This window comes from Theropithecus gelada, unplaced genomic scaffold, assembly GCF_003255815.1.
Source record: "Theropithecus gelada isolate Dixy unplaced genomic scaffold, Tgel_1.0 HiC_scaffold_226, whole genome shotgun sequence".
Lineage (NCBI taxonomy): Eukaryota > Metazoa > Chordata > Mammalia > Primates > Cercopithecidae > Theropithecus > Theropithecus gelada.
In genome coordinates, this window is record NW_020258713.1 from 20,201 (window position 1) to 34,798 (window position 14,598).

The following is a 14,598-nucleotide window of genomic DNA, read 5'->3' on the forward strand; positions in this document are numbered from 1 at the left end:
AGGCGTGAATCATTTTATCACTTCTCCATCCTCACATATAATTTTACTTGGACAGCCTAGAATCCTTTTCACCATGGGCAATCAGGTTCTCCACATGCACAAGTCCCTGAAGGGCTGGTGCTTCTTGGTGTGACTTCCAGATCGCGATCCTCTGGTGGTTCATGGTGTTACCACTGACTCCCATGCCACTCCTTGTCCCCACAGTATGAAAATGAGATCTGCAGGATGCCAACTTCCCAGCCTGGCACAGGGGAGAAGCTGTTGGACTCCCTGGTTCCAGCCTTGCTAACTAAACCCATCTCCTCCTATGCCACCTGCCTGGGCCCCTCCTGGGACTTTATCACCGTGCCACACTTTTTGGAACTACTGGTTAGAAGGTGAGTGTCCATCCCCTCCAAGGCACGGAGGTGCCTCTGTGCCCTACTGGCTGAGTCTTGAAGATGCAGCTCTCGGAGCCTCGGTTGGCTCCTCTGGAACAGGGAGTAGCCAGAAGATGAACCTCACAGGGTTCTTGTGGGGACTGAATGATCTAAGACATGGCAAACAAAGGGGTCCCTAGAGCCTAAAACTCTGGAATATCTGCTGCGGGTGCTGTGATTCATGTTTATTACTTTTCTCCTTCACTGAAGCAGCTCTCAGCATTCTGCCTCAATGGCTCATATCCTTCGCTGTTTGGAAAAATACACAGCAAAGCAAGTCTACCATGGCATAGGTAAAGGATGTCTGAGATTCCTTCTGGCTGGTCTTTCTCCTTGTCACAGACAGAAGAGGGGTCCCTTGGTGCTGAAAAGGGAGCCACAGGCCCACAGACAAATGGAGATGCTCGCTGGGGTTCTCCAACGGTTGGGGTTCACACATTCAACACATACATACAAAACACCTCATTTGTGCACTGCTCTTCTTGTGGCTTGGCATTATTTCATAAACAAAGCAGATGACAATCCCTGGGCCTTGATTCTACTTAGACTCAGGCGCTCACAGGAGACAGAATAACCAGGTCATATCTACAGAATGTTAGAGGGGAAACCCTCATGGCCTCTTCTACATATGGTGGCATCCTCCCAGACTCTGACTAGAATGACGGAGCCCAGCAACAAGTATACACTGGGTGGATTTAGGGTTCTGAAGGGCCTTTTCACCCACAAAGCATGGGGGAAAAGAATGGACTCTGGCTGGGGAGAGACTCAAGGAGCCCTGGGGCACATACCTCTTAAAATTCCCATGAGAAGGCTGACATCTCGGGACTTCCCCCACAAGAGGCAAATAGTGAGTTCTGTAAATGGAGACTTAGGTGCCCTGCAAAGGAGAGCTGAGGCCGGGGTCACAGCTGGCCACTGAGAGACTCATCCCCAGCACCATGGCGTCCCAGCTCTCCCTGTCCTCCTCCACTCTACATCTGCCCCCACCCTCCTAACCCCAGGATCAGGGGACCCAGAGCTGGAGCTGTCATGAGCAACCTGCTCACAAATCTCCCTGGAGCTGCCCAGGTGCAGTGCTGTGCTCCAGGGCCTTTGGGAAGAGAATGTCTGTAGGGCGCTGGGGCACAGAAGGGTCTGTACAGTCTTGCTGCATGGCCAGGTCTGCCCCTTCCGGGTCACCACTGACGGCTTGGGGGTAGGGTGGGGCTGTCCTCTACACAGGCTGCAACAGGTCAGGGGCCCAGAACCACACAAGGGTGCCCTGGAGGGTTGTGTGGGAGAAGGCCAGGTTTCTGACTCAGCTGTCCACTTCATCACCAGAACCATCACCTGCGTTTTCTTCACCTGGCCCCTTGAAAATACTTCACTGTGCTATCAGCCCCCGCAACGGTCATCTTTCCAGATAAAGCTGGCCTTCAGGAACTTCGCCAGGCCTGGACTGGGTGTGGAGGACCACCAGGAACTTGTCCTAGGCCAGCTGCTGCCTCCGGAGCCCAACGAGGCCAAGCCAGATGGTGAGGTGGCTTGCAGTCTGGAAGACTTTCCAGGGGTGGTGTTTTGGGGCTACAAGTCCCTTAAATTCCATTCAGTCACTTCTGTGCTTGGAAAGCCCAGTGAAAAGTGACTGGTGGGGTGACCTTTTCCCCTTTTCCAGATCCTGCTCCACATCCTGGGCAACACGCATTAACAATGCCGGCCCTGGAGCCAGCACCACTACTGCTGGCGGACCTGGGGCCTGCTCTGGAGCCAGAGTCACGTGCGGCCCTGGATGCACCAGGATATCTACATTCACCACCAGCCAGAGGGTCTGCTCCAGTGACAGTGCTAGAGCCACAGTCAGCCCCAGAGTCCCCCTGTTCCTCTCCTGTAAAGAACCAACTCACTGAGGAGCTGCCTGATGTCACGACCTTCCCTCCCAGGCTGCTGGCAGAGCAGCTGACCCTTATGGATGCGGTGAGCAGCTAGGCTTTGCAGGCTGTGCCTCTGGCACCAGCTGTCTCAGACCAGCCTCTCCCTGAGAAGTGGCCCATACCCTGGGACCAATTGTAGCTCCACTTCTTACCAACCACGGGATCTGGATGAGCTTCCTCATCCACAAGTCTTCCCTGTCTGCATGTGGACAGCAGAGATGGGACATCGCCCATGCCAGCTACACAGAGGGACTGTACAGATTGAAAGACAGGGGAGGGACAGAAAGCAGGGCAGGGTGGTGCTCACTGAGGGGCAGACAGGGCCATGGGTCACTCACCCAGCTGCTCAGGAGCCTCACTACCCTCAGCGCTTATTAGGTACCTGATGCATACTAGATTCTATGGCAGACACCCAAACAGAGCCCATAATTGCAGCTGGCACAGGGAAAGTGCACCGGTATGGAGAAAAGGAGTACAGGGATGATTGCATGGGAGGAAGACGAATCCTCAGGACGGGCAGGCCTGAGCCACCCTCAAGTTCTTGGAAGTGCGGATGGCCTGGGAGAAAATGTCACTCTCTCTTCCCACTCTTGTTGGGTTCTGCGACATGATGCATTCAGGGCCCTCGGTGGTCAGAAAATCAAAGCCAGGGACTCCCACATGTCTGAGGCCCATTTTAAAGCTTTTTGAGCTCCAGCTCAGTTCCTGAGAGAGACCGTGGATGACTGTGAGCTCAGTCCCTGCCTGGGACTGTGGGTGACTCTGAGCTGGGGTGTGCTCTGTCTGTGACACTCTCCTCCTACCCCCAAAGGAGCTGTTCAAGAAGGTGGAGCTCTACGAATGCTTGGGCTCCATCTGGGGCCGACGAACTAAGAAGGGGAATGAGCACGTGGCACCCACAGTTCGTGCCACCATCGCACACTTCAACAGGCTCGCCAACGGCGTCACCACCTCCTGCCTCGGGAACCATGGCATGAGGGCCCAGGACAGGGCCAGGGTGGTGGAGCACTGGATCAAGGTGGCCAGGGTAAGCTATGATTGGGCCTGAAGATTCCCTCTTTAAAAATGGGGAACTGCCTCTTCTCCTCCATCAGCTTTAGGATTGGCATCTGTATCTCTGGCCTGAGCCCTGCACATCCCCTAGGCCCTTCTTGCCAGAGCTTCACGGACCTTGACTCCTATGGCCCAATGGGGGCTGCTCACTTCCGACCTGCACTCTTCCTTTGGTTGAACTAAAATCCTCCTAGATGAGTGACATTCACTCGGCCCCAGGTGTCCCCTCCTGAGGCTCCCTGGGCCTCTGCTTTGTCCAGAAAGGGAGATCTCAGCAGAGTGGGCTGAGGCTGAAGTGGGTCGGGCTGCAACTCTGGACCTAACAGCTCGCTCTTCCCTCTCCAGGAGTGCCTAAGCCTCAACAACTTCTCCGCGGTGCACGCCATTGTCTCTGCTCTGTGCAGCAACCCAATACATCGGCTACACAAGACATGGGCAGCAGTGTCCAGGTGAGGAGGGTTCCCTCCACGGGAGCACCAGGGTTGACCTAGGGACCCAAAGGACTCCTCACGTGCCCTTGACTCTGAAAGGTTCTTGGAGACCAGGGACACTGGAGGCAGGGATGGCCTGGTAGGTGTGGTCACTAAGCTGCCTTGGACTTCTAGGCAAGGATTTCCAACTCAGGACTAAGGATTTTTAACCATCAGGAACAGACTGGAGCCAACTGGGGGCTTTTAGGTGTTTGCACCCAGCAGTGGAACTGTGTCCAGCTGGAAGCTAACTGTGAACACGCAGGGGCTCATGTGAAGGGGAGATGGGCCAGGGGAGGAGCATGACAAGTTCCACCCTGGTCGTCTGCAGCCCTTGTCAACAGAGGACCCCACTGGAAACTCTCACCCATGAAGTTGGGATTCTCTGGGTTTTCAAACAAAAGGGATTGGATGGGAACTCACAAATCTCTCTGCTTATTCACAAATTTACCCTTCTTTCTTTCCTCTGTCCATAGCAAAAGCACAAAATATCTAAAACAACTCTGCAAAACAGACACTGCAGTGAAGCGGGACCTGCTGATCAAGGTACAGTGGAGTCTGGGAGATGCGGGACAAGTGTTTAAGGGTCAGAGGAAAGACTGAGTTTGGAGGGCATTGGACCTGGTGTGGAGCGGTTATTTTGTTTTCTTTTGACTCATCTACTAAAAGTGGACTTGAAAAATTTCCTCCATGCCTACCTAGGGCCAACAGGGAGAGAGCTGTGTGGTCCATGGGCATGTGGTGGCACAGGGGTAGGAGGCCCTGGTAATGGGATGTGGCAATGGCTGCTGGGCTGCTGAGCCGGGGTGATGAGTTGCAGCATTAGCAGGGTTCTGGCTCCCATGCTGGTCCATCCTGCTGGCATGGAGCTTCCTCCAGGCTGGGGGATGGTTACGGTAGGTGGGACTTTCTTCCTTCCACAAACTGGCCGGCAATTCCTGAGGAAGCCAGGCCTCTGCTGCTGCTTCTGTCTGCAGTGCACCTCCACGGGCAGGGGGCCTTTGCCCACACTGGGGGAGAGGGGGAACGAAAACAAAGGAAGCTCATGTGCCAAGGAGTCCAGTGGACCTCACAGCTATGGGTACCAATGGGCACGCTCAGGACAGACATACGTGTTTCCTGGGACTCCCCCCTCTGCCCTTTGCAGATACCAGAAAACGGTCATGTCACAGGACTGTCACCAGTTAGCAGTGACACAAGCTCATGACAAGTATCTGGGGGATTCATCATGCATTCCTAGGGGATCCTCCCTGACCAGATCTCAGAATATTCCATGCAAATGAGAAGACAACTTGTCACCCCACCCAAGATTCTGGAAAACCCCGCCATGTCAATCTGAGATGGCACCACAGGAGGCCACTTCCTGAGTAGAGGAAGAAAGAGTTCTGTGCACAGAACTCCCCTGGGGGAATCATTGGCGAGGCAAAACCTTTCACATGGCTGAAACCCAGTTTGTGTGGCAGAGACTCCAGTAGGGCTTGGATAGGCAGGTGCCACTTAACCAGGTCTCCTAAACCGCCCTGTCCCTTTCCCGACTGTGCCTGGCTGGAGACCTAGACACTCAGAGACTTCAGAGAACACGACCCTGATGGGTGGTGGTGCTGGGATATCGGGTGAAGGCAGCCGAGACACAGCCTCCAGGATGGGGAGGAGGTGCCTTCTCTTTCCGGTCCCTGGGGAGTCACTGCCTGCTCTGGGTCTCCGCTTCCTCATCTGGAAAATGAAGGGATGCTGAGCGTGTAGCGCAGCCCTCACAGAATGGAAATGAGGGTCAAGAAAAGAAAATAATTTGCTGGTGCTCATGCCTGGTTCTTCCTCAGAGGGAAGAGGGTGAGAACAATGGGAACACCTACAGGAAACAGTACTAAGGAGGCCTTGTGAAGTAGTTGTGGTTTTGATCACTCTTTATAGAAGAGGAAACAGTCTCAGGGAGGCCCGGATGCATGACTGGGTGACACACACAGGGAGTGTGGTGCTGGGCCAGTGGTATGAGCACCTTGCCAGGTGATTCACACCAGTCCCTGGGGATCCAAGGGCGGGGTGGCTGGGTTGTAACTGGGGGAAGGGAGGAGAGCCTCACTGTCTCCATCACTGACACCTGGCAGGCGGGGAGCTTTAAGGTGGCCACCCAGGAGAAGAACCACCAGAGAGCCCAGATGAGGCTACGGAGGCAAAAGAAGGTGAGTGAGCCTGTGGCATAGAGGGATCACAAGAGATCACAGGACAGGGTTCCTTTCCCCGCCAGCTGGAGGCCTCCATATCGAGACAGCAGGTGCTTCCTCCCCAGCCCTGTCCTCTTGTGGCCACTGGGCCTGGAAAACCTCTATTGAGAGATAAGAGCAAGGGTCTGCGAAAGCTGGACTCAGAGTGGATGTGGGGAAGGGTAAGGTTGGGACCACAGGTCCTTGTGACTTGTTAATATCCCACCACAGAGGTAACTAGGAGTGCTTGGAGATCAACTAGACTTGGAGGTCCGCTGGGATAGAGGAGGCAGAGAACTGGGAAAGGCAGCTGAGGGTCTTTGGCTGTTCCATCCGGGAGACCTAGGGAGGGGGATTCTGGGAGACAGGGGCTGATGGGATTTCATGGGACAGGACAGTGGGCAGCCATCTGATGGCCAATACTCATCACCACCTCCCCAACCCTCCTTGGCACAGGGAGTGGTCCCCTTCCTGGGGGATTTTCTGACTGTGTTACAGAGGTTGGATTCGGCCATCCCGGACGATCTGGATGTGAGTGAGCCTGGGGCAGGTTGGTTGGGAACCAGGATCCTGAGGCTTGGGAGGAGAGGGTCGTGGACCGAGCCCTTAGATCTCAGCCCTAAGCAAACCTCCTCTCCTGAGAGCCTCACAGCTGCTCCTGTGGGTGGGGGTGTCAGGCCCATCTCATCACCTCTGCGTGATGGAGGCTCCATGGCAGCCACCATTCCCTATCCCTGAGTGGTGAAGCTGCAGAGCTCCCTGACTGCAATGCTGCTGAGGTGTGGGCTGAGCTGGACTCACTGACTCCCCAGGGTAACCCGTTATTGGAGAGTGAAATTGAGCCTCTCCAAGGGCAGACGTTCCAGGGTCATTGTGTGCTTTCTTTCTATAAGAGACCTCAGCTTCCCTGTCTGTCATCAGAAAAAGGTGGGGCAGAGTGTCCCTGAGCCTCAGCTCCCATTCCCCCTGCTCTAGAACCTGGAGTCTGAGGCAGATCCAAGTCCTGTCACGTGCACATCCCCTGACCCTGGTGTCCCTGGCAGTAGTACAGCATGGGAAGGGGTGGGGTGGGGCTGGTTGTGGGCCATTGACCTTTGTGATGGATTCTGTCTGCCTTCCAGGGCAACATCAAAAAGAAGAGGAAGGTGAGCAGCTGGGACTCTCACGTTGGAGGAGGGTGTGGATGTGGACCTCACAGTCCACCCTGGGCAGGACACTCCCTGGCTCCATCCTCTACATCTTAGGTTTACTGGGAGGGGTTGACACACACAGGAAGAGGAAATCTATCCCAGTGGAGAGAGTGCGAAAGGCACTGGATCAAAGACCAATTCCTGCAGGAGGGGATATTTACATCCAACTCTGAGAACAGGCTGGGGGCTGCATGGGGCCCCTGCAGAAAACTGCCCCAGGGATCAGCCCCTTCTCCCCGCTTATCAAAGGTCCCCTCAGCATCTTCCACGCAGGCCGTGTCAGCAACCTCTCCTCTGTCTCTAGGAGGTCCGAGTTCTGCAGGAAATGCAGCTGCTCCAAGTGGCTGCCATGAATTACAGGCTTCGGCCTCTTGAGAAATTTGTCACCTATTTCAAAAGAATGGAGCAGCTCAGTGACAAGGAGAGGTGAGGGCCTAGCAGACGGGCAGAGGGTGGGAGAAGGCTCTCCATTTTTTTTTAACATGGTCTAGCTCTGCACCCAGGCTGCACTGCAGTGTCGCCATCTCTGCTCACTGCAACGTCTGCCTCCTGGGCTCCAGACCTTTGTCAGCCTCCCAAGCAGCTGGGACTACCGCTGTACATCATGTCCCAGGATATGGTACAGCAGGTACAGACACCATGTCCTGTTGTTCTGCTGCTGTTGTTCTGGTACAGATGGGGTTTCATGATGTTGTCCAGGCTGGTCTCAAAGTCCTAGCCTCAAGCAATCCACCGCACACAGCCTCCCAAAGTACTGATATTACAGGTGTCAGCCACCCCACGTGGCCTAGAGGAGGCTCTCCTGTGGCCAGCTACAGAGAGCCTATGGCCGTGACTCCACGGCCAGCATCAAGTCCTGTTGCATGGGGACCGCTGGGGACCCAGGATTTCAGCTGGGCATGCACTGAGAGGGGACCTGATGTGTGGCTCATGGTGGCCTCACAGCTACCTCTCTGTCCTGCAGCTACAAGCTTTCCTGCCAGCTGGAACCCAAATCCCAGTAGGCCAGCAACATCCTGCAGTGGCTGGGACCCCACCGGGATGTTGGCCAGAACACCGGCTCTGCACCATCCTTCATCCAGACCGTGACACCAGGGGATCACATCTAGGAGGCTGGCAGCTCAGCTGCATCCGGCCCCTGCTCCTTAATACCAGCTGCTCCTGCTGGCCAGGATCAGGCCATGGGTCTTTTGCGAGTCAGGCGGGAGACTATTTTATGTTTACTTTCTTTAGTGTATAAGTAAGGTTTTTTTTTTTCTAAGCTTTCATTAAAATAAAATTTTAAAACACTATTCAAAATGTTCTACAGTTCATGGAATGAGAAAAGTAACTCCAATGTAGTAACTGTATACCAGTCTTTAGGATTCATAGTCTAGCATGTCAAATTGAGGCTATGGCTGAACAAGTCATGGAACAGTGTTCATGTCACACATACCAACCATTTAATGTTTTCCTTCTTTATTCGAAATGATTATTGTTAACTCTGTTTAAAGAAAACAAAACAAAACAAAAACCCTTAAAAACCATAGTATATCACCCAATCTACCATACTTCTACTGACCAGCTACTCTCAAATCTAAATTCTAGTTAAATTCAAGTTGTACTGGGTCACTCTAATTCCTTAAAGTTTAAATCTTTGATGAATCACTTAAATATTTACTGAAGGGTTTGAGATGGGAGGTATTTCAGTAATCAGTAGGGCTGCTGGGCAGAAGGGAGCTGGCCATCAGTCTCCACGAAATACAGATAAACGTTTTCCACTATGGATCTTCCAAGACTTTCAGACACCTGTCACCTAAGTGAACATCAAGGAAGGAGAGGATCGTTTGAACCCAGTATCTAAAGGATTTCCCACAGCTTAATTTGAACACAACTCCCTTTGTGCTGTATCAGACAAAAATAAGACAAAGAAGTCAACATTTCAGGGTCTGAAACATGTAATAACACCAAATCAACACCAAATAAACACTTAAACCCAATCCTGGAGCCGCAAAGCTCCTATAAGAAAAGTGGGAGTCTGTATCTCAGCAAAACTTGTATCTCTGCATGCAGTTTGCAAAAAAAGAAAGAAAACAAGAGCAAAAATTATCTATGGCAAGAAACCCTTAGACCGTGCAATTGATTTGGTAATACTTTTTCTTATTTTTTGTTCTTTTTGGATGGGACACAAAAATCACTGCTAACAATGTGAATACAAACACATGGGATTATACAACATTTTAGAGCTTCCGCATGGGGAAGAGAAACAATGAACTATTAAAGAAAGCATCCTACAGACTGAAAGAAAGTTCAGCAGAATCATATCTGTGAATGGCGTTGTTATCTAACATGTACGAAAAACTAACACTACTCTAACTGGGAAAATGAACAAAACCTAATACCCAAGCTGAAACTGGGCAAGGAACCTGAACAGGCACATTTGAAAAGAAAACATGAAATTGACAGGTCAAAGAGAAGTCGCTCAACTTCACTAATCCTCACACAAATGTCTAAGTACAAATCACACGCAGATACCTCTCACTTTAATTAGAATGAAACTTACCAAAAACAAACAAACAAACAAACAAAAAAACAACCCATATGTTCACAGGCAGTGGCCAACGTAGAAATGCAGAAAAAGACACTTTTATACACTTTTGGTGGGAATGTACATTATTATACACACGAAGTGAAGCAGTTGAAGGTGCCTTAAACATTTTACATTACAACTACCCGTTCACCTGGCAATCCCACCGCCGGTTATACACAGAAAGCACATGGAATCTGTTATGTTGAAGAGGTATCGGCCTTCCTATGGCGACAGAAGCACTATTCACAATAGGGAGGGTATCCAATCAATGTACCTGTTCATGCACAAAGGGAAAAAGAAACTACAGTATACAAAGGAATCCTCTTCGGCCACAGAAATTCATGAAACCATGGCATCTGCAGCAACGTGCAGAAATTGGAGGACATGACCTTCAACGAAATGAGCCAGGAAGAGAAACGCAAACACGGCATGATTTCATGCACGTGAGAATGACATCAACTTTCTCTCTAAATGACTTTATCTCCTAGACATAGGAAGTTCCACAGTGGTGAAGAGAGGCTGGTGGTGGAGGAGCAGGGGCAGGAACTGGGAAATGGATACAATGTTACATTCAGATGACAGGAATAAATTCAGCTGTTCTACTCCACAGCAGGGTTTCTAGACTTAATAGTATCCCACCATATTTTCCAAAAAAGCCTGAAAAGAAGGACTCTGAATATTGCAACCACAGAGAACTAATAAAGAATAACTACACAAGGTAACAGAGACAGTCAATGCCTTCCTTTGATCATTACACAAGATATATATGCATGGATTAAAATGTCCCACTCTACTCTTTAATTGTATACTTCTACTACGGGACAAATTGCTTTTAAGGACATAGAAACAAACAATGCTGAAGTTCATGTGAGACCAGGAAATGCCCTGTATTTCCAAAGTAATTCTGAGAAATCCAAATTACATTCGATGCATCACACTCTCTGATTTGAAATTTCACTCAAACTCTGGGGACCTGCTTCCACATGGATGAGTGGAAGAGAACACAGCACCTGAAGTAAACCCACACACCTCATACCACCTGATGCTGGACGAAATACACAATGATTAAGTAATGAGGAAAGAACTCCCTTTTCAATAGTCTTGGGGATAAATGGCGAGCCATATGCAGAAGAGTAAGTAACACTAGGCCTCTACTTCTCACCATCTACCAAAGTTCACTCAGATGAATGAAGGATGTAAATGGAAGACCTCAAAGTACAGAAAGCCTACAAGAGACCCTAGGAAATACCCTTCAACATCAGCTTTGACAAAGCATTTATATGCCTAAGACCCCACATGACACTGCAACAAAAGCAATAATCGACACGTGGGACCTAATACACTGAAGAGCCACCACACAACACAAGAAATTACCAACGGAGTAGACAGACGACATACAGGATGAGAGAAAATGTTCCCAAACTATGCACCTGACCAAGGTTCTAATGTCCAGAATCTACCTTAAAGACCTTACACAAATCAATTAGCCAACCCCCCCAAATAATTAATAGGCAATGGATATAAGCACACACTTCTTGAAAGATGATATAAAAGCAACCAAAAATTTGAAAATATGCTGAACCTGTCAGAGAAATACCAATCAAAAGCACAATAAGACATATCGCACGCTGGTCAGAATGGCGATTACAGTCAGGAAAAAAAAAAAAAGGACACTAGTGAGGCAGCAGAGAAGGGGGACACTGGTTCACTTTTGGTGAAAATGCAAAGTAGTTCAGACACCACAGAAAGAACTTCTGAGATTGCTCAAAGAACTTAAACCAGAACTACCATCTGACACAGCAAGCCCACCACTGGGGTATACACAAAGGAAAATAAATCCTTCTGTCCAAAACACACATGCACACAAATCGTCTTGGCGGGACTATTTACAATGGCAAATATGTGAAATCAACCTAGGCACCCATCAACAGTGGATCAGAAAAGGAAAATGTGCTACATATATACCACAAAAAACTAGGCAGCCATAAAAAAAAAAAAAAAAAAAAAAAAACGACGAAATCATGTCCTTGGCAGCAACATGAAAGGAGCTGGAGGCCATTATCTAAAGGCAAAGAAGGAAAACACAGAACACGAAATGCCACATGTTCTCACTTCTAAGGTGGAGCTAACATTGAATACACCCTACCGTAAAAGTGAGAATAACAGACACTGATGACTTATCAGACGAAAAAGGAACAAGGGACGAGGTATGGGCTAAAGACCTACCCAGTGGGTCCACTCACTCCCTCCGTGATAAGGTCTCTGGGATCCCAGTCTCAGGTCATGCAATATACCAAAGACAGTAACTAATCTGCCTTTGTATCTTTTAGTCTATAATAAATGTAGAAATTAGTTAACAAATACAAACTTAGAAGCTAAAACAATGAATGAAAAACACAAACTTTTATAATTATCCAAACAATCATTTACTGGCATAAACTAAGAAACTGGACAGAATCAGTAAACCAAATACTCAACCCCAATTACATACAGTGAACACATTTTTCAAAAGAACACCAAAAAGACACAATGGGCAAAAGACCGCCTGTTCAATAGATGATTCTGAGTACACTGAACATTCAGAAGCAAAACACTGAAATAGGACCGTTATGTCATGCAACACAAAAATCAATGCAAAATATGTTAAAGGCCTAAAACTCAATTCTGACACCATAAAACTACTACAAAACATAAGGTGTGCATGTATTTTCGAAAAGTAATAAGTGCACGTAGGCTGCTAAAGGTATTTTTAAAACATTAAAACAAAGGAAATACTCTAAGAAAACACTCACAATGTAATGGCTAGGCATTCTCACTAAAAAGCTGGGCACCCGCTTACACAGAACAGTGGAACAGATTAGAAGACCCAGATACAAACGTGCACACCTGAAATCATTTGATACTTGAAAATAAAACAACAAAAATAAGCAATGGAGAAAGGATTCCCTATCAGTAAGTGGTGTTGGGATCAGTGGCTACCTAGATGCAGAAGAAATAACACCGGGCCTGTGTCTCACCATGTACAGAAAGCAACTCAACTTGAATCAAAGATTCAAATGCAAAATCCTGGGCTGGGTGTGGTGGCTCATGCCTGGAATCCAAGCACTCTGGGAGGCCAAAGCAGGTGGATGACTTGAGGTCGGAAAGTTCGAGACCACCCTGCTGACATGGTGAAACCCTGTCTACTTAAAAAGCAAAACTAAGCCGGGTATGGTGGCACGTACCTGTACTCCCAGTTACTTGGGAGACTGATGCACAAGAATCACATGAACCCCGAAGGTGGAGGGTGCAGTGAGCCAAGATCGCTCCATTGCATTCCAGCCTGTATGACACAGCGAGACTCGGTCTGTAAATAAACACAAAAATACATAAAAATCCAAGACTTGAAACTATAAAAAAAATCCTGCACGAGAATCTAGCAAATACCCTTCTCGACAGATGTTTTGGCAAAGCATTTATATGTCAAGTCCCAAAAAGCAATGGCAACAAAAACAATTCCTGATAAGTGGGACCTAATACACAAAAGAGCTGCTGCACAGAACAAGAAACAACCAACAGAGTCAACACATTGCCTATAGAATGAGAGAACACATTCCCCAACTACGTATCTGAAAAACGTCTAATATCCAGGATTTATGTAAAGAGCTTAAACAAATAAAACCAGAAAAAAAAAAACCCAACTTGTAAATGGGCAAGGGACATGAACACACACTTAAAAGAAGGTGTACCAGTAACCAATGAGAATAAAAACATGCTCGATCTCACCGATTATCAGAGAAATGCAAATCAGAAACATACTGAGATACCATCTCACACTGGTCAGAATGGCAATTATGACACACAGTCCACAGCAACAGAGGCTGGTGGGGCAGATGAGCAAAGAAATGTAGGTCCACTGTAGGGGGAAATGCAAACTAGTTCAGACTCCCTGGAGAGCAGTGTGGACATTAAAGGAGAACTACCACCCAGAGCTGGAATCCCACTCCTAAGGATCTACTGAAAGGAAAATCCTTCCATCCAAAATACACATGAACTCGCATGTTCACGGCAGTACTACTCACAATGGTAAAGACATGGAATCAGCCTCGGTGCCCATTAGCAGTGGATCAGAGAAAGGAAATGTGGTACATACACACCACAGAACACTACACAGCCATAAAAAACAAATCCATGCCCTTACCAGAAACCTGGACAGAGCCGTAGGCCATTATGCCAAAAGGCAAGAACGGAAAACCACAATTTTCAAAACAGCTACAAAGGTCAGCTGTGAATATTCTCTCCACAGAGAAATCGTAAGTCTGGAGCTCACAGAGATGCCAGACACTGTGACTTCATGATGATGCTATGTTTACACAGATCAAACTGTGCCTTGCATCCACTGGTTATACACACAGACTACACGGCAATGAAATTGTTGTCTCATTTTGGTAACATTCATTCTCACCAGAGAGAGATGCTATCTGAGTGTGGTTCTGATTGACTTCTCGTGAGGATCAGTAATGTTGATTCAGAAACTTTTACCTGTGCATCCATCTCAGGTCTTCAGATCCATTGCCCAGTCTTACATGTCAAATTGAAACAAGTTCACAATAACTTGGCAAACATCACTAACCACAAGCAAAATGTAAATCAAAACCACACTTAGACACCATCTCATTCTAATTGGAATGAGTATTAAAATAAAGAGGAAAAAAAAAAAAACACTGAATGAAAGGGAAACGCTGGTGTGTTTTCAGAGAGAGAGAGAGACACTCTTTCACAGTTCGTGAGAAGGTAAACTAGCACA

The 14,598-nt window shown here is 48.6% G+C and overlaps 1 pseudogene; it reads left to right on the forward strand.

Moving 5' to 3' along the window:
- Nucleotides 1-1,448: 1,448 nt before the first annotated feature.
- On the forward strand, nt 1,449-8,476 carry LOC112617527 (annotated as a pseudogene).
- The last annotated feature ends 6,122 nt before the right edge of the window (nt 8,477-14,598 follow it).